Source organism: Vigna angularis, chromosome 8, assembly GCF_016808095.1.
Source record: "Vigna angularis cultivar LongXiaoDou No.4 chromosome 8, ASM1680809v1, whole genome shotgun sequence".
In the NCBI taxonomy this organism is placed as follows: domain Eukaryota; kingdom Viridiplantae; phylum Streptophyta; class Magnoliopsida; order Fabales; family Fabaceae; genus Vigna; species Vigna angularis.
This window is the reverse complement of record NC_068977.1, coordinates 33,672,790-33,696,670: the sequence shown is the minus strand read 5'-3', so window position 1 is coordinate 33,696,670 and position 23,881 is coordinate 33,672,790. Positions and strand designations below refer to the sequence as shown.

The window sequence follows — 23,881 nt, the reverse complement described above, 5'->3', positions numbered from 1 at the left end:
AAATTTAATTATCATAAAATAAATTATAATACTAACACATATTTAGCAAAACAGAATATTAAAAATAATTGTAATAAATTTATAGAAAATTCTAACTTAACATTGAAATTATTTCTAGCTTTCAACAGCATCACATTCAGATTATAAGAGTATTATATTTTGAGGTGCGTTGGGAGAGGAGTTAATCTTGGATTAAAACTTTTTGTTGTGTTATTAAATAAAGTGGGTTAATAGTTTAATATATATTGTTTACTTTTTCTCAATTCTCACGTGAGATTCATAATAACATTCTCACTTACAAATTCTTAATAGCAAAAATTTATCTTCTCCAAAAACAGTCATGCATAAGGGTTTTTTTTTTAATCAGGAATATATATTTTGATAAAAAAATCATCCATAATTATTTACCAATGCTATTTTTTTAACAATTTTTGTAACTACAAAAAATATATTTATCAAAGAGTTAAAATCGTTGATAATATAAAAAATAATTTCTAATAAAATCTTATATTTTTTTAGTGTTAATTCTTTTTACACATAAATAAAAACAAAAAAATCCACAATGGAAAGATAAAATCCAAATGTATATGTATATATTATAATAGAAAAAGAAAAGGAAAAAAGTTAGATAAATCAACAAAATCTAAGTACACACGTTTAAAACCAGCAATAAAATCAACAACATTGTGCATATATTTTACTAGCATGTTGCTGAAAAACCTATGTTGAAAAGAGTTTAATTTAAGGTTATAACGTGGCTTGAAAATGTCTAAACCATTGGCAAGGTCTTTTCTTTCTTTCACACTTTCAAATAACTCGTTTTTGTCGTACGTAACATTACTAGAAAGTTTCCTTCTATAATAGTTTTTTTCAGTTTCGTCATTTTTAGACAATTTTTCAATTAAAAGCGGTCAAATTAATATATTCGTTTTTTGTAAGTAATTTTGGATTCAAGCTCTAATTGGAATTTTACAAGTGACTAGATAACAAAAAAAAAATTTACGAGTAATTAATTTTAGATTCTTAAAAAAATTTGATAAATAATTCATATCATAAGAACAAAAACAAGTTATTTTTTCTAACAAAACTTGCTCCTTTTTTTTATCGGTCATAACAGATTTAATTAATAAGGAAATTAGATTGTCTCAACCTATGTAAAAAAAGGAAAAAAAAAATTCAAAGTCCATAATATCTCCTTAAAATCACATGAGATTGTATTAAAACCAAAAAAAAAATAAACATGAACAAATCCCTTTCCTTATACATATCATGTTATAAGGAAGTGTTTATAAATACATTCAAGTATGTCACACTACGGTTTTGTTTATAAATACATTGTTGATCATATATAACTGTAGTTATCTCTTCAAGTTTTCTGCATTTCATTTTCAAATTTTTAATTTAAAGCTCTTACATAAAACATCTCTTGCAAATTGTAAAAAACAATCACCAACATGTTTGTATCATTTGTATGTTTTACTTTTCTAATACTACGTTGATGTGTTGTCATTATTATCATATTATTATCATTATTGACAGTCATTTTTCTATGGGAAATTTCATTTTAAACTCAATAGAAGCAAAATTTTGCTTTGGTAATTGAGGCAGAATGTGTATATATATTAACTGGGTTTGGGTTTTGTTATGTAGTAAGATATTTATTAGATAAAATATCTTAGATATTTTAAGCGGTTAAGATATTTATGAGTAACTAACCACATTTTTAGGTAAGGTTATTTTTATTTGACTTATAAATACAATGACTGGCAAAAGTTCAAGTACCTCACATCTGACTTGAGGCTCCATAACTCACATCTGACTTGAGTGTCAGAGTATTTTTGCAGGTACCTTCTCCTCCTTTGGCGAGAAGCAACAAAGACACACTGGTACCTCCTTTGGCGAGAAGCAACAAAGACACACTGGAAAACATCTACACCGAAATAAGTTTCAACAATGAACCCACATAAAGTGGGATGGCTAGGACCACTCTTTTTTCTATGTCTCTTTCTTTTTGTATTCTCCTCATAATCACTTTCACCTTGTTCATGCAACCAATTCCAGTCACTGCAGGTTTGTCTCTCTCGTCGAATCATCAAAACTTTACGAAAAATACCTTTGATACATTAAACTAATATAATGTAAATATCTTATTATATATGAATTCAATAGAACCCTCTGTGATCATTTTATATGAATTATTTTTGTTGATAGAAAAAACAATTTTTATCATGGAGATTAGTTTTCCTTTTTACATTTTTAGTGTAATAAAAGTGAAATTTAAATATAACACAGTTTCATAAAATCAATAAAACAAAACTTAACTCATTTATACATTATAATTTCAATTTCATAGATAAGAATTTGAACCTTCCAAGCCTACCATCACTTATCATAATAAATATAAATACATAGTGAAATATAAAAGGATGTGTAAGCATAATAATTAAATTTAGTTGAAATATATGTGTATTGACATTTATGATGTACCGATACGATATGTATTTGATATCTTTGATATGATTATTTTGAAAATAATAAAATAGGTGGTGTATGTATATTGAAAAATATACAAAATTTTTAAAAACATCATAAATATATTACTGTTATCATTTAAATTTAGGCATCCTATTTGATTATTATTTTATATTAATTTTTTTTGTCAATTAAAAAACATTTTGATGGTGGGAATTAGTTTTTTCCTTTACACTTATGAAAGTAGAAATTAAGTAATAAAAGTATTCTATTAATTATATATTATTATTTGATCACCCATCCTCATTTAGCATAATAGTTATAAATGCATAGTGTAATATAAAAGGATTTGTAAGTGTAGTAATGAAATTTGGTTGAAATATATTGAGATGATGAAAAGTTGTTTTAATTTGTAGATTTGATGAGAAAGTTGGGTGTTCAACCAAGCCCACCTCCTCCACCTAGTTTAACTCCACCGACACATGTTTTATTTTCACCTCCACCACCAGCTCCACCAAGACATGTTAGACCAGGTATGCCTTCACCTTCCATGGCATAAGATCTTCCATTATTAATCATCTATGCTCCTTCATCTACTTCTTTCTATCATTTCTTTCACTGCTTTGTTTTATATTATGTCAAAATTTGATTCCAAGCATGCATGTATGTGCAAGATTCAAAGGAGGGAACACACTATTTATTGTATATTTTTGGATGTCTTTCGTAATAATATGTTGTTGTAATTCCTCTTCATTCAAATAAAAGAATAATTAATTTGGAAATAGTTAATATTACTTAGTTTTATTATAAAATTTACAAAATAAAAACTAAAAAATGTCAAGAATGAAAAGTAGGTTTTGAAAATACAATATTCTCAATTATTTGGAAGGTCTTTTAGATTATACCATCAAAATAGAGAAAAAATAATTAAAACTTTAGATGATACCATCAAAAATCAAGAGTCACCAAAATTAAAATATTGATTAAATGAAAGGTATTCTGGAAATGGTTTCGTTAAATAAGGTTAAATTAGTTTAACTTTCCTGCATTTAACGGGGAGTGTATGCAAGTAAGAAAAACATCAGAAATTATTTAGATTTATCTTTAAAATTATGTTTTTTTTTTCTTTTAGTTGATTAGTAATAATAATTATAATTACATATATTTATGGACCACAATAAAAGATAATGAGTTAATTTTAAGAACTTCAATAAAACCTTTACATTTTAAGATACATGATTTGTTTAGTTTTAGAAATTAATATGATTTTGATATACAATTTTAGGAACTAAATCAACCATTTATTCAAAATGAAAAATTAGAAGCTAGTTAAACAAGCATATATTTAAGTAGATGAAACTAATCTTTTTAGTAAAATGCAAAGCACTTTGGAAGATTAAAATAAATAATTAATATACCTAAAACGGAATCATTTATATGGATTTCAAGTATGAATAAATACTTACGCTTGTTTGTTTCCAGTAAAAAAAAATGAGCACGAACATATAAAGAAAATTCAAAATTTAATTTAAAAAAAAACACAAAAGAACGATATAAACTTTTTTAAGACTTTCTTCACGTGTATGCAAAAGTTTGCAAAGAGATTAAAAAAATATAATAAAATGTATACATATAATCAATTCTCTTATACAGAATATGTATATATATATATATATATATATATATATATATATATATATATAATTAGTTTTCATTATTTTTTATAATAAAATAATATAATATGATAAAAAAGATAAAATATATAAATTAAAGTAATAGTAAATAAAATAAATAATTATAATAATATAAGCAATAATAATAATAAAAAAACAATAGTAATAATAAAAGTAATAGTAATAACATAAAAAATAATATAAATAATAATAATATAAATAATAATACTGTTATTATAAGAAATAAAATAGTATTTATCCAACTTTATCAATTAAAATATCTTTTTAATCTATCATATTCATTACATCACTTAAATTTTATAAATTATTCTTTCATTTCTCACTATCTTTATTTTAATCCAAATAATTTCACATTCATCTTTCTTTTATTTGAATCTACTTTCCTAAATTCATCTAAAAACCAATTACAAACTTACAAGCTTACAAGCTTACCGATCCACTAAAGATTGGTGAAAATTGTATATATGTTAGTAAACTTTTCAATTTCTAACACTATGTTCGTTTCATGACATTTACTGTTGAGAGTGATTGTGAACAATGAATTTGTGGGTGATATTCGTGTTCGTGTCTACAAATATGAGGGCAAGAGAAAGAGCAGATTAGTGAGATGGTAAATTTTTCTAAACTAACTTAAGGTGAGACGATTTGAGAGTGATACATGAACTTTGATAATAAGATCTTCGTTTAAATCACGTTATTTTCACCTACTTACATTGTTATAGGAAGTGCTGTGAACTTCTATAGTGATACAAAAATGATTGTGGATTTTATGGTTTATGTTGATATGGTGGGAATCGATTCTAGTATAGCACAACCAATTTTGTGAAAAACAAAAAGGTAGGAAACTGACTATGTGACAAAAAACAAAGAGGAAAGAAATTGGTTCTAACATGTGTGAAAATTCTGTGGAACCGATTCGAGTATGAGAAATGGTTTTTAACCTTGTTTTGTGTGTTGCATTACGAATAATGCAAGAGTTGCACAAATTTAATGGGATAAATAATTAAAAATATCATTAATGAATGAAACAAATTTAATCTCACTGTTTTATTCATTCTAGGTGTCTAACATTATAAATTTAGTGGTTAAGCTTATATTAATTTTATGTTAATAACTTTCCAAAACTCGTAGACAATTAATCAAATTATTAATACATTCAATTATTATCAAATAAATTATAATACTAGCACATTTTTAGCAAAAACATGATATTAACATAATTTATAGAAAAATCTAACAACTTTTGACATTGAAATTATTACTACAGCTTTCAACAGCGTCAAATTCAGGGTATAAGAGTATTATGTTTTGAGGTGGGTTTGGAGAAGAGTTAATCTCGGATTAAAACTTTTTCTTGTCTTATTAAATAAAGGGATTAATCAGAAATAACAAAATTTTCAATTCTAAACAACAGGGATGAAAGTAATACAAAAGAATTAAAGCCTATGATGGTCTTTAGAAAATAGAGAAAGTGGATATGGGCCCAAGTAGGCCGATTGGTGTGCAAAATAAAATTTATACCTAAGCTGGCCCAATACGAATAAACTTATTTGTTGGAAATGAAATTTTGAAGAGATATACAACTAAATAAAGACAAAAAATAATTAAAAAAAGGAAGACTAATTGTATTTTTAATCTAATTATTTTTAGTTTATTTTGTGTACACTATGTACCAATCGGCCTATGAATTGTCTATAGACAAACGGTCAATGTGTTACAAACCATTCTCTTTATTAGAAAAATGAAGACATAATTAAGGAATATTGGACTAGGATTAGATTACGACTAGATCTACACTAATCAAAGACACACATAAAAAAGGTAAGATAAAGAGGTAAATAACTGTATTTATTATGTATTTTAAAGGATCTCGAGAAGATTCTATACATAGGAGTTAAGGTAAATTGTGAAAGTATACACCTCAGTTCCGTATATTGAAATATTTTTGTCCACTGCTTCTATCTTGCGTGAATATAAAAATTAAAAGTATTATTAAATTTACACATTTGAAAAATACAAAATGAATTATTGGAATTATGGTGGTAAATAACACAAGAAAAAGTTGATGGTCTTGGAGCCACCACAAAATTTTATTAATTTGGATTTTTGTTTTCAAAATTCCCTTTTATTGAAAAAATGTCTACAAAAAATAGATAGGTTCGTCATCCCTTATTCTTTCACTAAAATTATAAGTGGTTATCTAATTACTGAGTACGTAAGTTTTAATAATTTTGAAAACATAGTACTAAAATAATCATAAAAGTAGAATTTAAGTACAAGGTGTTAGTCTGTAATTATTTTTATGGCTTAATTACCTACTTAGTCTCCATGTTAGGAGGTAATTTTCTGTTTAGTACCCGGTTTTAAAAATGTAGACATTTGGTACCTATGTTTTGAAATTTGTATCAATTCAATCCTATCCAGTTAACGGCGTTATAATTGATGCGAGAAGGTAATTAAGCCTATTTTTATTGACAAAAAAAGAGAGAGTAAATTATAGTCAAATTTTAATTATTTATTTTTTAAATTAATTGAAGTTTGGGAATGGACTACTAAATCTGAAATGACGTAAAAGTTTAAAATAGAAACTAAAATTAAAACACACCTTATGGTTTTCACCATAATATTACAATTACATATAAAAGAGTCTTGATAGGATATTTTAAAATATAAAAAAAAAAGATAAAACTTTGAATTTTTTATTGTTTTTTCTTCATAGAATAAATCAAATAATTTTTTTTAAAAATTTTAAATTCTTAGTTCCGATTGGAGAATCTAATTTTCACTGTATATAAAACATTAAATAAAAATTATAAATTTTAAATATTGATATTGAAAATTGTAAAAGAAGAAAGTAATTTTAAATATTAAATAATTAAAATATGTAGATATTGACATTAACTTTTTTCTTTGTCATATAAGTTTGGAAGAAGAAGAAAAAAGCTCTAGTGAAAAGAGAGAATGAATGGAAGGTGTTCTGTGTACCAACTTTTAGGTTAAAAATAATCTTTATTAAAAAAGAACATACTTTAAATCTAAAAATATTTTAATAATTTTAAAATTAAATTTCAAAAAAATAAAATAGAAAATAATGATTGTTTTACGTGTATTAATAGTTATTATATTTTATTATATATTTTTTAAAAGGTAATAATTTTTTAAAATAAAAAATAAAAAAGCTAATAACTATCAGTAAAGTCGCAAGATAAATAACTCCTTTTTATTTTTTTATTTTAAATTAAATTTTAAAATTATTAAAATATCTTTAGATTCAAAGTATATTTTTAATAAGAATTATTTTTAACATAAAACTTGGTATATTACCAACTAAAAAAAAGTTGTAAATAAACAAATCCAAACATATAATATATATATATATATATATATATATATATATATATATATAATATAATATAATATAATATAAAAGAAATATTAGAGATTATTTAAACTTTATACAAATAAATATTATATACATAAAAATAACATAATCATTATCACTAATATATTTAAACATCTAAAATAAATGAGTTAAGTATGATTTAATCAAATTGAATAAAAAAACTTGGAACTGCTCCTGAATTTCCCTTTTAAAATTGTATTTATTTTTTTTCAAAAATTAATAATATATATCTTTTTATTTAGATCCTTCAGAGTGCCGGTACTAATCCATCGAAGTGGTCCAGTCAAACACTAATCATAAATGCTGGAATTAGGGTTCACACTTAATAATTGACCTTCAACATTTTTATCGTGTATGGAGTAATGTGCCATTAAAACTAACTTTGATAATGTTATACTAAAATGATTTTAAGGTTTGGAATTTAAAATTTTTAAATAAAAGAGAAAAACTGTGACATCCCAAAATATAGTAACCACATCATATAATTTAGGAGTCAACATTCCCAATAAAGAGAACAGTTAGAGTATGACTTGCAATTAAATACGGAATTACAGTCATCCAAAATATAATACAGAGTTTTAAACTTAGACATTTTAGAGTATTTAATCTCCAAAGGTTTAAATATCTAAATCCTAACTAGACTGCGCAGCAGCATCATTCTCCTCCAGCTCTTGCTCCAAGGAAACCTTCTCGACAACATCTGCTCCCATCCAAGTGGATGATCATCGCAAAGAAAAACATACAAAAGCAGCACACAACACAGAAGCAAGGGTGAGCTAGATATAAAAAACATGTTATACATATAGTACAATTAATTGATGTCATCATGCTAAATCACATATAAAAGAACAACTAACAACATACCCTTTAAAAACATTACTCAAACACTCACACGACTCATCCGGATTTGTATAACTATCGAACTATTGGTCGTCTTTGCACTTGCGTAGTTCAGCTGGCACACCCCAACACTATGCAAGGTAAATCCCCCAATCTGTCTATGTCTAAACTCTAAGACTATAGACGAGGACCTCCCTCTACTCTCACCACTTACACTGCTCTCCTCTATCTGAGTATGAACCGTGCTTCGAGTGTAGGGATAGACATACCAGTTCAAAGCTCCATACAGTTATACAGAACAACATCAACACCCTACACAACCACTTTCAGTCATCTCACCCTGAGATGTCCAATTCATACTCACATAAATCATTATAGTTCACAACCACATTATTTCCAACCACTCATACCTCATACATAATGTACATGAAAATCTGTTAAGCAAACAATATTAATCATACATTCATATACTTTCCACATAAATCTCATCATACTATGCATTCCAAACATCCCACATACAAGAGAATCTGTTAAGCAAACAACATTAATCAATCCAATACACATTATCAGACAATACCAGTCCCAAGAGAACCACTAAACAACACAAAACCCCATAACTCATACTTAGACAAAGAAAATGGCTTTGAAACCATCACCAACAGTTCCGGAAGGGTTCAAAACCTCCAAATCGACTTAAGAAACGTCCAAAACGGACATCCGAAACCCCAAAAACTATCAAAAACAAAGATAAAGCCACTTTTTGAGAACACCTCGCGCTCGGGCGCCACAGGAGGGGCGTTGGGCGCGACTTTTTCTGAGACTCTCGCGCCTGGGCGCCCCCGGAGGGCGCTGGGTGCGAACCAGATGTCGTCCAGCCCTATACCAGTTGACAACAACCATTTTACACCTATTTTGATTAGTTTGATGACTCTAACAAGTCACAAATGACTTACCTAAGATATCCCAACAACCCAAATGTACTCAAAATCCCTACTTCCCAAAATCACTACCTCACTTCCTCTCAATCAGCTTGTTCAAAACAGTGTATACTTTCCTTACCTTCCACTTGATCACCCCTTCAACAGAATACATACATCAACATACCAATCTCAAATATCATCTCAGCCCAACCACATCCACAATCACAAATTTCCAGCATACAATTCATGCAGCAAATATCAAAATACAATTTCAACCCATAGAAAAGGATCTAGCTCCCCTTACCTCGGAGTTGAACTACCAAGCTCACAGGAACGCTCCTTTATAGTGTCTCACACACGAAAATTCCACCACACCCGGTCGGAACGGAGAAAACGTTCGGTAGAAATGAAGCTCCCTACGCCGCGAACGATTGAGCAGTGCCTATCTCGAATTCTTACAGTTTAGAGAGTTGGAAATCTAGAGAGAAGGCAGAGAGAGCTTTAGGGCACAAGAGTTTAGAGAGAGAAAAGAAATGAGGTTCAAGGAAGAGAATGAGTTCTGAAGAGTCCCTCTAAGGTCAAGTTGGCCTTAGTCTGATGGGCCTGACTGCCCCACATAAGGCCCAAAGGCCCTTTGTTAAATTTATAGGCCCTCACAAAAACATTTTTAGCGTATTTCTTTATATATTTTTTTATTATTCACTTAATTTATGAAAAATCATGAAATTAGATAAGTTTTACTGTAACATCATATATATTTTACTGTAATATCATACGTATTTTATTGTAACTTTATACCTATTTTATTATATTATAATACATATATTTTTGTGTTTTAAATTTTTTTTTCAAATATAACTAACTATTTTCAAGAGTCTTAGTTATTCCACTACATGTAGAATTTATTAGTTATTCTTTAATATCTTGGAAACTGAGAAACAAACAATAATTTGTCGTTCTTTTATATAGATTGAATATTATTCTATGATGACGACTACATATGAAAAAAATTAATGACTTGATAAATAAAATCCCAGTAAATTTTCTCACAATAAAACATATCTTATCTAAAGGATTTAATATCAATTAACATCAAGTTTCTAATCAATTTATTTTCTCTTGGGACATGTATGCATTAAAGGTTAAGTTTTCTTTTATCAATCATAAGTCATGTTCTGAGAAAAAACTTATGTTGAAAAGAGGTTATAACGTGGTTTGAAAATTTCTGATCCATTTGCATGGTCTTTTCTTTCTTTCACTTTCAAGTAACATGTTTTTGTCATATGTAACATTACCACGAAGTTTCTTTTTATAATAGTTTTTTTAGGCTCCTCATTTATACAATTCTTCAATTACAAGCCGTCAAATTAACATATTATTGTTTTGTAAGTAAATTTGGATTCAAGCTCTATTAAGTAAAATATAATTGGAATTTTACAAGTGATTAGATAAGAAAAAAAATTACGAGTGATTGGATAAGGAAAAAAATTTACAAGTGATTAATTTTAGATTGTTAAAAAATTTGATAAATAATTTATATCATAATATGGTGCAAAAGTTAAGAACAATAAAAGCAAGTTGTGTTTTCTGTTCATTTTTTCTACGAAGACTTGCTCCGTTCATTATCATTATTGACGTCCATTTTTGTGGAAAATTTCATTGAAAGCTCCAATAGAAGTGAAATTTTGGTTTGGTGACTGAAGCAGAATGTGTATATAAGTGGGTATGGGTTTCAGCAATGCACCCACATAAACTGGGATGGCTAGGATCACTCTTTTTTCAATGTCTCTGTCTTTTTGTATTCTCCTCATAATCACTTTCACCTTGTTCATGCAATCAATTCCAATTACTGCAGGTTTGTTTCTCATTGAATCATTGAAAACTTTAAGATAAAAATATTTGAATAGCATTGTTATTAGCACTTTGAATTTCAACCATGTATGTTATTCATAAATTATATCTAATGTTTAGTGTGACAACATAGTTTTAAACTGTGATGTATGCTAACGTTGTTTCATAATGACACTACAAAAAAAATCAAAAAGATTGACAGAAATAATCCGTCGAAAATAATCAATATCCATTGGTAATGGATAATTTTTTACAGTTTACAGTCAATTATAAATCTGTTAGTAACTTTGTTGTCATTAATAATTACTGACAAATGTTGATCGTCGGTAATTACCAAAAGATATATCTGTCAGTATATTTGTTAATAAGTACTTGACAAAGTCCAATGCAATTTGTATTAGTCTACCCCACATTTACATAATCAAATCTACACAAAATAATAAGTAATCCATATCTAGACAATCAGACATATATTGAAATACATCTTTTGTACAAAATTCGAATCTAATTTCCATATATTGATTCAGTATAAACATCTAAACCTATGTCTTGATTGTGTTGAATAGCTTTACCAACCAAGACAAAAAGTTGTTTGTTAATGTTATCTTCAATTTCTACATCATATTCACAGTATTAATTTGAATACCCTTAACTAGAGCATTGATCACTTACCACTACACTCACTCAATCTGGACTGATCCAGTTTATTGATTTCAACTTATAAATGTAGTTTTATTTCGTTAGACGCATACGAGTCAAAAAAATTTCCACTTTCCTATTTGTTGGTATTGTAATGTTCGTCGTGAGGTACTCCTTGCGCATTTAACTCTATCTCCACAACTACCTCTTTTACTTCAAGATCCTTCTTAACCAAGTCAATAAAATTCTTATAAAGGTCACACCATTCATCATTCCTATAGAACATGAAACACTACAGTCTCTCACTCTTGTTTGTCATTCATTTGACAACCCTTCTCGTTGGTGACACATACGATTGCCAATGGGCTAAAATTGGTTATGAAGCTCCATTAAAATGTGGAGCTGATCGGGTCTCTCGCTTGCGCTCCACTAAAATTGGGTTAAATGAAAACATAGACCTTGAACAGTTAAATAGAAACATCTCAAGACATGTTCATTTTTCACTAACATAATCATAATTTTATTCAATTTTTAAATAGATTACTTCAAGTGTTACATACTTAAGCGATGAATATCATGAACATTACTTCAAGTGTAACATACACACTGATAAAATCTATTAGTCATTCACTTAAGTGCACATTAGGTACTCTAACCCTTTTACAAGGTACATTCACTTAAAGTATTTACTACCTCTATTCCAAGCTAACTATCTCTTTGCCAAGAAACTTGTCAAACATAGCTAAAAGAATAAACTTAAAGTATGCTTTTATAAATTCAAATGCAATTATGCATATCCAATTCTAAACAAGTTTGAAATGATAAGATAACATGGACAATGCACCCCAACCAACCAAGACAAAGGACACAACCTAAAATCATCATTTCCACCTATGAATGACAATAGAATAAGCGTGACAACACTATCAATCAATATGTGATGCAAACAATGATTCAATTAGCATACTAAACATTGTTCAACTGAAAATTAAAACAAAATGCACACAACACAGGGCTTCAATTTCGACAAAATGCATTCAAGATTGGGGATTCAATTTGGACAAATTGCACAAGGGTTTCGATTTGGCCAAATTCCACACAAGGGTTTCAATTTGGATAGTTAGAACTGACCTACATAGTAAGGACTATCGTTGGATTCCCTTGATCACGAATGGCTCAATAATAACAATCTTTGTTCACCACAGCAACATAAGAAAACTCCATTAAAACTCGCAGCAACGTCCCTCATCCAGGATATCTCAACGACAACATCCTCCGTGGACCATCACTCGTTCTCTCACTACGGGACTGGCCTCACAGTGGCCTTAGGGCAATGCAGGTTGGGGACGATCTAAGGGAATTGAGGTTGGCAAAGGAAACAACATTAAAGTTCACCACAAGAGCACAATCGGTGAAGCGGAAGGCAAGGTCCATTAATGGCGAAAATCAAAAGGAAAAATCGCAAAATTAGAAGACAACATCAAAAGGGACAAGAAAATATAAATTCTCACATTTTTCTCTCATCGACACCAACTACGAGAACCACAAACAAAAGCCCAACCATAAACTAGGATAATCAAGCTTTGCGACAAGCAAGGGGGACGAGCAAAGACAAGGGTGTTCGCGACTGACCTAGGGAACTAGACTTTTGCGGTTGAACTAGGGAAATGGATTTCAATAGCAGCGACAACCACCGGACCTCCACATGACGTGCATCCATGGCCAAGAAACCTCAGAAAGTTGAGGAGAATGAAGTACGTAGAAGACGAGGAAAATGAGAGGGAAAAGAGAAATTGTTTCCCTTTATCATCAAAGAAGATACTAACAGTCAATGATCCGTCGGTAAGTTAAAACATGATTACCTTACTGACAAAATATTCCTTCGATACATACTAATCAAAGTGTCTGTCAGTAAAAATGTCAGTAAAACATGTTTATTGAAGGATAGTGATCCGTCAATAATTGTCTATCAATATTCAATGTTGTAGTGTGAATTTTTATATTACACCAAATTGGATTTACATGTTACAAATGTTATTATAAGAGGATTGTAGGTCTGGGAGGAAGGGAGACTATAAATTAATAAGGTAATTAGATATTAAATCATTTAAAATGTGACCGTATATGAATGGTCTATAACATATTATTTATATTGTCACTTTTTAAATATCTTAGCATCCATTTAATAAGGGATTAAGTTAATCTTTCTTAACAAAATTAAAAGCTATATTGAAATGAAAAATAAAATTGGGAATCTGCTTCTATATTTTTAGTGTAATAAAAGTAAATTTTAAATATAATACAATTTCATAAAATCAATAAAACAATATCTACACTCAATTATATATTATAATTTCATTGATATTTTGAACCCTTTCTCACCTACCATTAGTTACCATAATACTTATAATGCACACTCTATAATATAAAAAGATGTATAGATTTAATAATTAAATTTAGTTGAAACATATGTTTTTGACACATACGATGTACATATGTATCGAATACTATAGGTATATATAGGTATATGATATGTTTAAAAATGTATAAAATTTTTAAAAACATAATAAAATAAAAAATTATAAACTATTCTCATAAAAAAATTATTATTTTATAAATTAGATACTTCATATATAAATGTGTTATTAAAATATCCTAAAATATTAAATATAAATACGTATCCAACACGAATATAGATGACACGTATATATCAATGTATCATAGATTCACATTATAAAAACTTATTTTAATGAAAAATAATACTTTAACATGGATAAATATTTTACACTCATTTGATACTATTTTTTATTTATTAAAAATAAAAAAATTTGTTATTTTATGATATTTTACTTTTTCTTTTTTATTTTATAGATTTGAAGATGAGAAAGTTGGGTCTACAACAAAGCCCACCTCCTTCGCCCCGTTCAGGCTCTCCACTACTACCCGCAGATGTACCTCCTCCAAATTCCGGTGCATAAGATCTTCAACGATTAATCATCTATGCTCCTTCAGCTACTTTATTTCTCATAATTGTGTTGCTGCTTTATACTACTGGGTTATATGTATAAAGTAAATAACACTAATTTGTCAAAATTTGATTCCAAACAAGTATGGGCAAATTAGATTCAAAGTTTATTGTATATTTTGGATGTCTGAAAAAAAGTATTTACTAGTATCCATTGTTTTGTAACGGTTAAAAATGTTGCTAGAATTATTTTTTTTATGTTAATTTCTTTTAAATGCTACAATTTAATTATTCATACGTCAAACTAATAGTAATAGTTATGATATTCTTTTACTTGACAAAATTTCTTAGCGTTGTAATATTCTATTTTTATTGGTTTTAAAACCATTAAGGAACTTTATATGTCCAAATATAAATAACGATACAATCATCCAAGTATAACTATAAGACAAAATATTATATATAAGAGTTGCCAAAAACTAAGGAATATTTAAATAAGCCTAAAGATTTACAAAAGGTAATTATAAATACTACATCTATCTAAACATTATTGTCCTCGCCAGCCAGCTCCTACTATTGAAACTTCATTCTTTTCTCACACTAATTAAGTGATCATTATAAACGAAAAGAACAAGCAAAACATAAGGGTAAACTAACTTTTACAAAGAACAATCAAGAAATTTAGTTCAACCATACATAATAATCACACTCTTAATCCAAGCCAAAAACTTTAAACAGATTCATAAACTTAAACTTGACCATCTGAATATGTATATTCACTAGTGCAGGATGAGGAAATGACATCGGTTAATTTTGTTTATGGGCATTGGTTCTGCAACCGATCCATATTCAGACAATGAAAAAGAGGATGGTTTTATGCCTCGGTTCTGAACCGGGTTATAAAGAGATAGGATGATGTCTCGGTTCTTAGATAACCGAGACAATTGCGTGTTTTTTTTCAAAACAATCCACTTCTCCCTCTTTGTTGCACAATCCAAGCAAGTAAAGGTTTATTGAATTTTTTTCCCTTTCACAAAACCAAATCTCAGAAGATACAAAACCAAATATCAGAATAACACAGAAAAATCAACTACACCAACCTTAACAAAATCGCTCCCAAAATAACAGAGAAAAAAAAGTATGGGTTTTGATGCAATGAGCATTTGGGGAAGAAGAAAAGATTTCGGGAAGAAGGGAGGTTGCTCGCCACCGCTGCAGGACGTCTCGCCGCCACCTCTTCGTTGCTCACCAACACCACTGCTGCAGGACGCACTCGCCGCGACCTCGCCATGACCTCACCGCCACCTTGCCACCACCTCGCCGCCACCTCGCCAAGGAACTCCGTTCAACTCGTAGATCGGTGAACCTCTCATCATCTCTAAGGCATCATCTTCTCTGCTCGCCAAATGCCTTAGATCGGCGAGCCTCCCATCATCGTCGTCGCGGTACTCGTCTCCACCATCGCGCCTCCCCTCCGCTTTCGACGCCGGCCACCATCACGTCTCGTCCTCGCACCGTGACTGTCAAGTGGGAGAGGAGAAGAGAGATCGCGCCCTCTTTGTTTCTACCAGATGAAAGTAAAATGAAAAAGGGGAGATGAGAGTGCCAGAGGAAAGAATCGCTTCGTGTAAAATGAAAAAGCGGAGATGAGAGTAGGTTAGGTGTGATTGATTTGACCGGGGTAATAGGCCTCGGTTCTATCTTTAACCGAGTCAATACGCCAAAATACAGCCTCGGTTCCACCTTTAACCGAGTTAATAGCCCAAAACACAGTTTATATGCTTCGGTCCTTACTAAACCGAGGCATATAAATTCATCAAAACTACAAAATTGTCACCGCTCTCTCATAGACTTCGGTTTTCCTTAAACTGAAGTCTATTAGACGAGTTAAAAAGCATAATTTTTACAAGTGATTGATGTCAGACTATGACAAGTTTTGCTCTTGAAGTGGTTAAACAACTTGTTCACCCAAACTACCACACAAGATTAGTCTTTCTACCACCTACGACTAAAGAATTAAACCATAGACTAAGACCTTTAACAACTCCTCACAACATAACTCCCCTTTTCTACTTGAGATGAAATGATTATTGGACTGTCAGGTTAACTTTTAAGACTAAGTCTATACATCAATTTATCACACTACTGAACGTCATGATGGAGTCTCACCATGAGGTCCATGAAATTATGCCAAACATCGATACCATACTAGCAACTAGAATTCATTATCACTCCCATATCATACTTGAAATAGCATCATACATACCACCATATTCATCAATCATAAACATATACAATATCCACACAATATAATTAATTTGTATAAAGCATTCCAAGCCAATCAACATTTGAAAGTACATAAAACTTAAAGAAAAACTCAAAACAGACGCCCAATACCAAACTGACGCCCAACGAGCAAGCCACTCGCTTAACGAATTAAGAGAAACATAGGTAAAACTTGTAGTAGAGAAGGGGTGCTTAGCGTCACTTCTTACCACTCAACGCCTATCAAATAGAGAGCACATCACTCAACGACCTAGAGTGCTCCCTCAACGTCCAAAACACAAAGACCTCATTGTCTTCGCAATGCTCAGAGTCCAAACTGGTCACTCAACGCCTTGGAGTCTAGTGACTCTTTGACTTTGTATGCTTAACGCCACTCCAAGACCCTTAATGCCACACCAAAAACCAACAACTCATATTTTTGATTTATGTGTATCAAATCATATCCAAATGACCAAATTGGTATCCTAATACTTGTAATTGTTTGAAAAACATGTTTAAACCTTGGTTTGAATATCAATTTGCTCAAATATTCAATGATTCAGCCCACTAGATCAAGCCAAGATTCATTACAATCCAACTACCAACTTAACATGCTTAAACATAAGATTTCAATAAGATAAGAAGCTAATCAAGTCTTAGATGACATAAACTTAAATTCCAAACTCCAAACTAACTTAGAACCAACTCTATTAAAATTTCACCTATCAACCCCTACACTTCCCCTCCTTCTGTTTAACCAATATCATAACCTTTTATCCATATACATATACATATATATATATATATATATATATATCCAACAACAAAAACATCATTGATTTTCCTCAATTTTATCAAGTCAGATCAACAAGAAAATTTAAATTTAACAAACAACTTTCCCATGACTTTCTTATATCAAACCTAAAAGACTCTTAAACCCAAAAAATATACTTATACTATATCACAGTAATATTTCATTACAATTCAAATCAATTAAACAATCATTCATAACCTTCAATTTCACAACATTCGAAATATATAATATAGATTATAAATATTACAATATCTTAAAATGTAGCAGTTAGTTTCCATTACCTATTAGGAGCTAAAATAACTCTAAAGAACTCAAACAACCTCCATAAATCAAATAACTATGTGCTTTTATAAATCACTGAATCATGATTAGAATATGCCATTAGAATAACTGATTCAAGATATTCTTTAATATCTTGGAAATTGAGAAACAAACAATAATTTCTCGTTCTTTTACATAGGTTGAATATGATTTTATGATGACAACTACATATGAAGAAAATTAATTACTTGATGAATAAAATCTCACTAAATTTTCTTACCATAAAACTTATCATATCTAAAGGATTTAATATCAATTAACATCAAGTTTCTAATAAATTTATATAAATGTCTTTATTAAATACATATTGTTTACTTTCCTTGAGTCTATTCAACATGCGAGATTTGTCAGAACCCATTAAAAATCCATCAGAACCCCATCTTAGTGGATTACATGTGTTAAGGAAGGGGAGTTGGAAATCAGAAAGTGGAAAACAGGTGGCTGCAGGAGAGTGGACGTTCGTTTTTTGTGACGGCAGTAGTTAATGCCAAATTTTCAAATGTTGTGCCACTTCTCTGCATGCTTACCTTCTTCTCCAAATCTCTGAAACCATTTTCTCCTCCTTCTCTCTAAGATTTCTTCATCTTCTCTCTACGAAATCTTACTCTTTTCTTCCTTCGATCATCAAACAAACCACACCTGAGCATTTCCGGCGTCGAGAGCGTTAGTTTGAACCGATCGATTTTCGACTCCAAGCTGGTAAGTTCATCTCTCCCTCAGCCGTGTGGTTTCCTGGACATGTAAACCAAGTTCTGGTTTCATGTGTTGATCACACTTCTAAAGTGAGTGATTCTGATAGTGTTTTGATCTTTACTTGGTTTAGTTTCGGAAGTTGTTGAGCATTGAAGGTAGAAGGATTTGTAGAGGTGAACCAGTAACCATATTAATGAGCGTTCGGTCACGTTAAGAGGTAAGGAAAACTTATATAATTTGATTCAGTTTGTTGCTTTGAATGGATGCATGTTCGTTGATTGCTGAATGAATATGAAATATGGTTGTTATTGCATTGTTGGTTGTATGAGTATATGAATCTAAGAGATGAGAAACTGGAATGATATTGTGTTTAATGATTTGGTTGATGATGAAATGTTATATGTTGTTTAAAATTATTGATGATTAATGAAAGCTATGAAATGGGTAGGGATGTTGTCGAGAGTCAATATTGACCATTCAGTTATACTTGAGTATTCGGTCTTGGACCAAACGTTCGTTTTCAGTAGCGTTCGTTCTTAATAAGTGTTTGGTATTAGACCAACGCTCGTTCGATATAGTGTTCAATTTTCTTGAGGACTCGGTTGGAACTGGATTCTTTCATTTGGATGGAATCCCAATTGAGGACCAAGCGTCTTCGTTTTGTAATATTTGAACATAAGCTTTCAACCAAGGATATTCGTTCCTTGGTATTTGGTTATAAACTTCACTATATCTATATGTATTTGTATATTTTGTTCGTTCTTGAACACTATTTAAACGATATCTTATATTTATCAAACCTTTATTCTATAAGTTAAGTAGTGCTCGGTCTTACACCAAGCGCTCGTATTAAGTAGTGTTCGGTCTTACACTAAGCACTCGTACTAAGTAGTGCTCAGTCTTACACCAAGCGCTCGTACTAAGTAGTGCTCGGTCTTACACCAAGCACTCGTTCTCATTTTCGTAATCTATCTTTATAATAAGAGTGTTCGCCCAAACTCAATAGCGTTTGCTCTCTAAAGTGTTCGGTCTTCGACTGACATTTGGTTTCCTTGATGTTTAACTCATTAAGAAGCTAAGTATTTATTGGCGTTCGGTTTCTTCATATGATTCCGTCAAGTACTATTATTTGATGTTCTATAGTATCAGCTTCTATGGTGTTCGACCTAGAGTCTTACTACTCGGCCTGGGCTTATTGGCGTTCGGTCTAAACTCTCATGAGTCAGTTCATTAAATTGGCTCACCTTGTAACTGACGTTCGATTCTATTAGTCTTGGAGAAGTATTATTGTAAGTGGTCTCTTTCACAACCCAATAGTAACTCTCTCGGTTTCGATCTGTTTTTGAAACTGGAGACCTCTCGGTCTCACTTTAAGTATTCGGTCTTGTCTATGTTGAATATTAACGTTCTATATTCGATATCCAATGGGATCTGTATTAAAATTGGTTCGGTTTAAGGTTTTGAAAATGAAAGATGATGGAATATGATATGAATGAAATGACTTTAGTTATGAAAGAGTGTTCCGGGGAGGAATATCTCATGATTGATATTGGAATGGTAAACTATGAATGTGGATAAAGCTAAGCTGGCGGTTCATCCTGATATTCCGTGATTACTCGTTTTTCACGTAGAGAAGGGTAAGTCATGTGTGGAAATGACAGGAGATCCTAGTCCTTATGGTTAATTTGGACAGATAGGATTAACCTCGAGTGACAACTGTTGAAGGTATCCTAGTTACTAGATCACCCGGGTGCACGAACGTCGTAGCTACACAGAATTCATACAGTTAGGATGGTCAGGGTTAAGTGTTGGTCGTTGCATGCAAGAATGAATTATTTATCCTATTTAATTGATTTGTGTTAAATATATGTTGATACTTGAATTGAATTACATAAGCTTACCCTATTTCCTGTCTTGTCCATTTTGTACGTTCGGTCGTTTGTCGTGTTACAATGATCATCTGTGTGGATGTGAGCAGAAGGAGAAGAGTTACTGGAAGAAAAAAGTTTGGTTGATCTGTAGTTTACCCTATTTTCTACATTTTTTTAACATTCTCGTTATTTTGTATGGTCGTTCAGCCATAAGCGTATACCCTATCTTGTGTAAGACTGATCTGTAATATTATTAACATGTAATTATTCTATTATATAGTTTTATACTGTATTTTTGGGATGTTACAATATTCATATAAACATTCTTGCTCACAAATGTAGCAAAAATTTATTTTCTCTAAGGACATGTACGTATTAAAGGATAATTTTTCTTTTATTAATAATAAGGAATATATTACTTATAAAGTAATTGGGTGTTTCAATCATTTTACACATGTAAAAGAAAATACACAGATAAAAACCAAATGTATGTATCTATAACGTAAAAGGAAAAAATTTAGTTGAATCAGACCCATACACACGTCTAAAACCAAAAGATAATGACATTGTGCATAAGTCATGTTCTGAGAAAAAACTTATGTTAAAAAGAGGTTATAACGTGGTTTGAAAATTTATGATCCATTTGCATGGTCTTTTCTTTCTTTCACTTTCAAGTAACATGTTTTTGTCATATGTAACATTACCACGAAGTTTCATTTTATAATAGTTTTTTTAGGCTCCTCATTTATACAATTCTTCAATTACAAGCCGTCAAATTAACATATTATTGTTTTGTAAGTAAATTTGGATTAAGCTCTATTAAGTAAAATATAATTGGAATTTTTCAAGTGATTAGATAAGAAAAAAAAATTACAAGTGATTAATTTTAGATTGTTAAAAAAACTTGATAAATAATTTATATCATAATATGATGGTGCAAAAGTTAAGAACAATAAAAGCAAGTTGTTTTTTCTGTTCATTTTTTCTACGAAAACTTGCTCCGTTCATTATCATTATTGATGTCTGTGGAAAATTTCACTGAAAGCTCCAATGAAATTTTGGTTTGGTGACTGAAGCAGAATGTGTCTATATATATTAACTGGGTTTGGGTAGCAATAAAACGCACATAAACTGAGGATGGCTTGGGTCACTCTTTCTTCTATGTCTTTATCTTTTTTCATTCTTCTCATAATCACCTTCACTTCCTTCATGCAACCAATTCCAGTCACTGCAGGTTTGTCTCTCATTATTCAATCATCCAAAACTTTACAAAAAATAATATTTGAATAGCACTAATAATCTAATGTTTAGTGTGAAAACATAGTTTTAAATTGTGATGTGTGGATGCCAACGTTGTTTCATCATGATCCTTCATATTACACCAAATTTACATGTTATAGATACTATTAAGAGAAAGGGATACTCTATAGTTTTGAGTCAATTTTATCTAAAATATGATATTCTAAAATATTTTATTGATATGAATTTGAACCCTTGCTCACTTACCATTAGATACCATAATAGTTATAATGCACACCGTAATATATAAAAAAATGTACAAGTGTAATGATTAAATTTGGATATGATAAGATACATGTATATAGTAACTTGATATGTTTATTTTAAATATATATATATATATATATATATATATATATATATATATATATATATATATATATATATATATATATATATATATATATATATATATATATATATATATATATATATATATATATATATATATATTAGATTCACATCATAAAATCTTGTTTAAATTTGTAGATTTGAAGATAAGAAAGTTGGGTGTTCAACCAAGCCCACCTCCTCAACCCACGTTGGGATTCGGATTCAAACCACCACGTTCTAAACCTCCACCTTCCGGCTAACTTTACCTTCGCCTCCGATTTCCATGGCATAAGATCTTCAATTATTACTCATATATGCTCCTTTTCTACTTTCTATCATTTCTTTCACTGTTTTATTTTATACACTAGTTTCATGTGTAATATAAATAACATTATTATGTCAAAATGTTATTCCAAACGTTCAAAAGGGGAAAGACAGTATTTAGTGTATAACTTTTCTTCCTCGTTCAAATAAAATTATAATTATTTAATTTAGAAATACTTAATATTACTTAAATTTTATTATAAGATTTATCCTCATCTCCATTGAATAAGATATATCATTATCTTACTTTTTTTAATATTAATTATTTATTTCTTATTAAAAAATAACAAAGACAACAAGTAAAACATAATATTATCAAATATTTAATATAAAAAAAATATTTTTTTCACTTTTTTCAGCCTTTATTGGGTCACCTCCACCTCCAATTTCCATTGCATAAGATCTTCAATTATTAATCATCTATGCTCCTTCAGCTACTTTGTTTCTCATCATGTGTTTCTGCTTTATACTACTGGGTTATATGATTAAAATAACGTTATCATGTCAAAATTTGATCCCAACCATTTATGGGAAAATTAGATTCAATGTAGGAAAGATACTACTTATTTTATATTTTGGTATGTCTCACTACGAAAAAAAGGTATTTATTGGTAGCCATCGTTTTGTAGCGGTTAAAAATATTGCTAGAAATATGTATATTTATGTTAATTTCTTTTTATTAAATAAACTTATATAAATCAAGTTATATAAATGTCTTTATTGAATATATATTGTTTATTTTCCTTGAGTCTATTCAACAAGTGAGATTCATGTAAACATTCTGACTTAAATTTTTAAAGTAGCAAAAAATTATTTTCTCTAAGAACAAGTATGTATTAAAGGTTAAGGTTTTCTTTATTAATATATTAATTATAAATTATTTGGAGGGTTTCAATCATCTCACACATATAAAAGAAAATGACACAAAGATAAAAAACTAAATGTATGTATCTATAACGTAAAAAGAAAAACATTTAGATGAATCAGACCCATACACACATCTACAACAAAAAAAAAATTAACATATTGTTTTGTAAGTAAATTTGGATTCAAGCTCTATTAAGTAAAATATAATTGGAATTTTATAAGTGATTAGATAAGAAAAAAAATTACAAGTGATTAATTTTAGATTCTTAAAAAGATTTGATAAATAATTTATATAATTATATGATGGTGC

The 23,881-nt window shown here is 29.7% G+C and overlaps 1 long non-coding RNA gene across 1 annotated transcript; it reads left to right on the top strand.

The window, feature by feature from the left end:
* Nucleotides 1-21,873: 21,873 nt before the first annotated feature.
* Nucleotides 21,874-22,919, top strand: LOC128193535 (uncharacterized). Its single transcript, XR_008244839.1, has 2 exons — nt 21,874-21,982; nt 22,537-22,919. It is a non-coding gene; the product is annotated as an uncharacterized LOC128193535 (long non-coding RNA).
* The last annotated feature ends 962 nt before the right edge of the window (nt 22,920-23,881 follow it).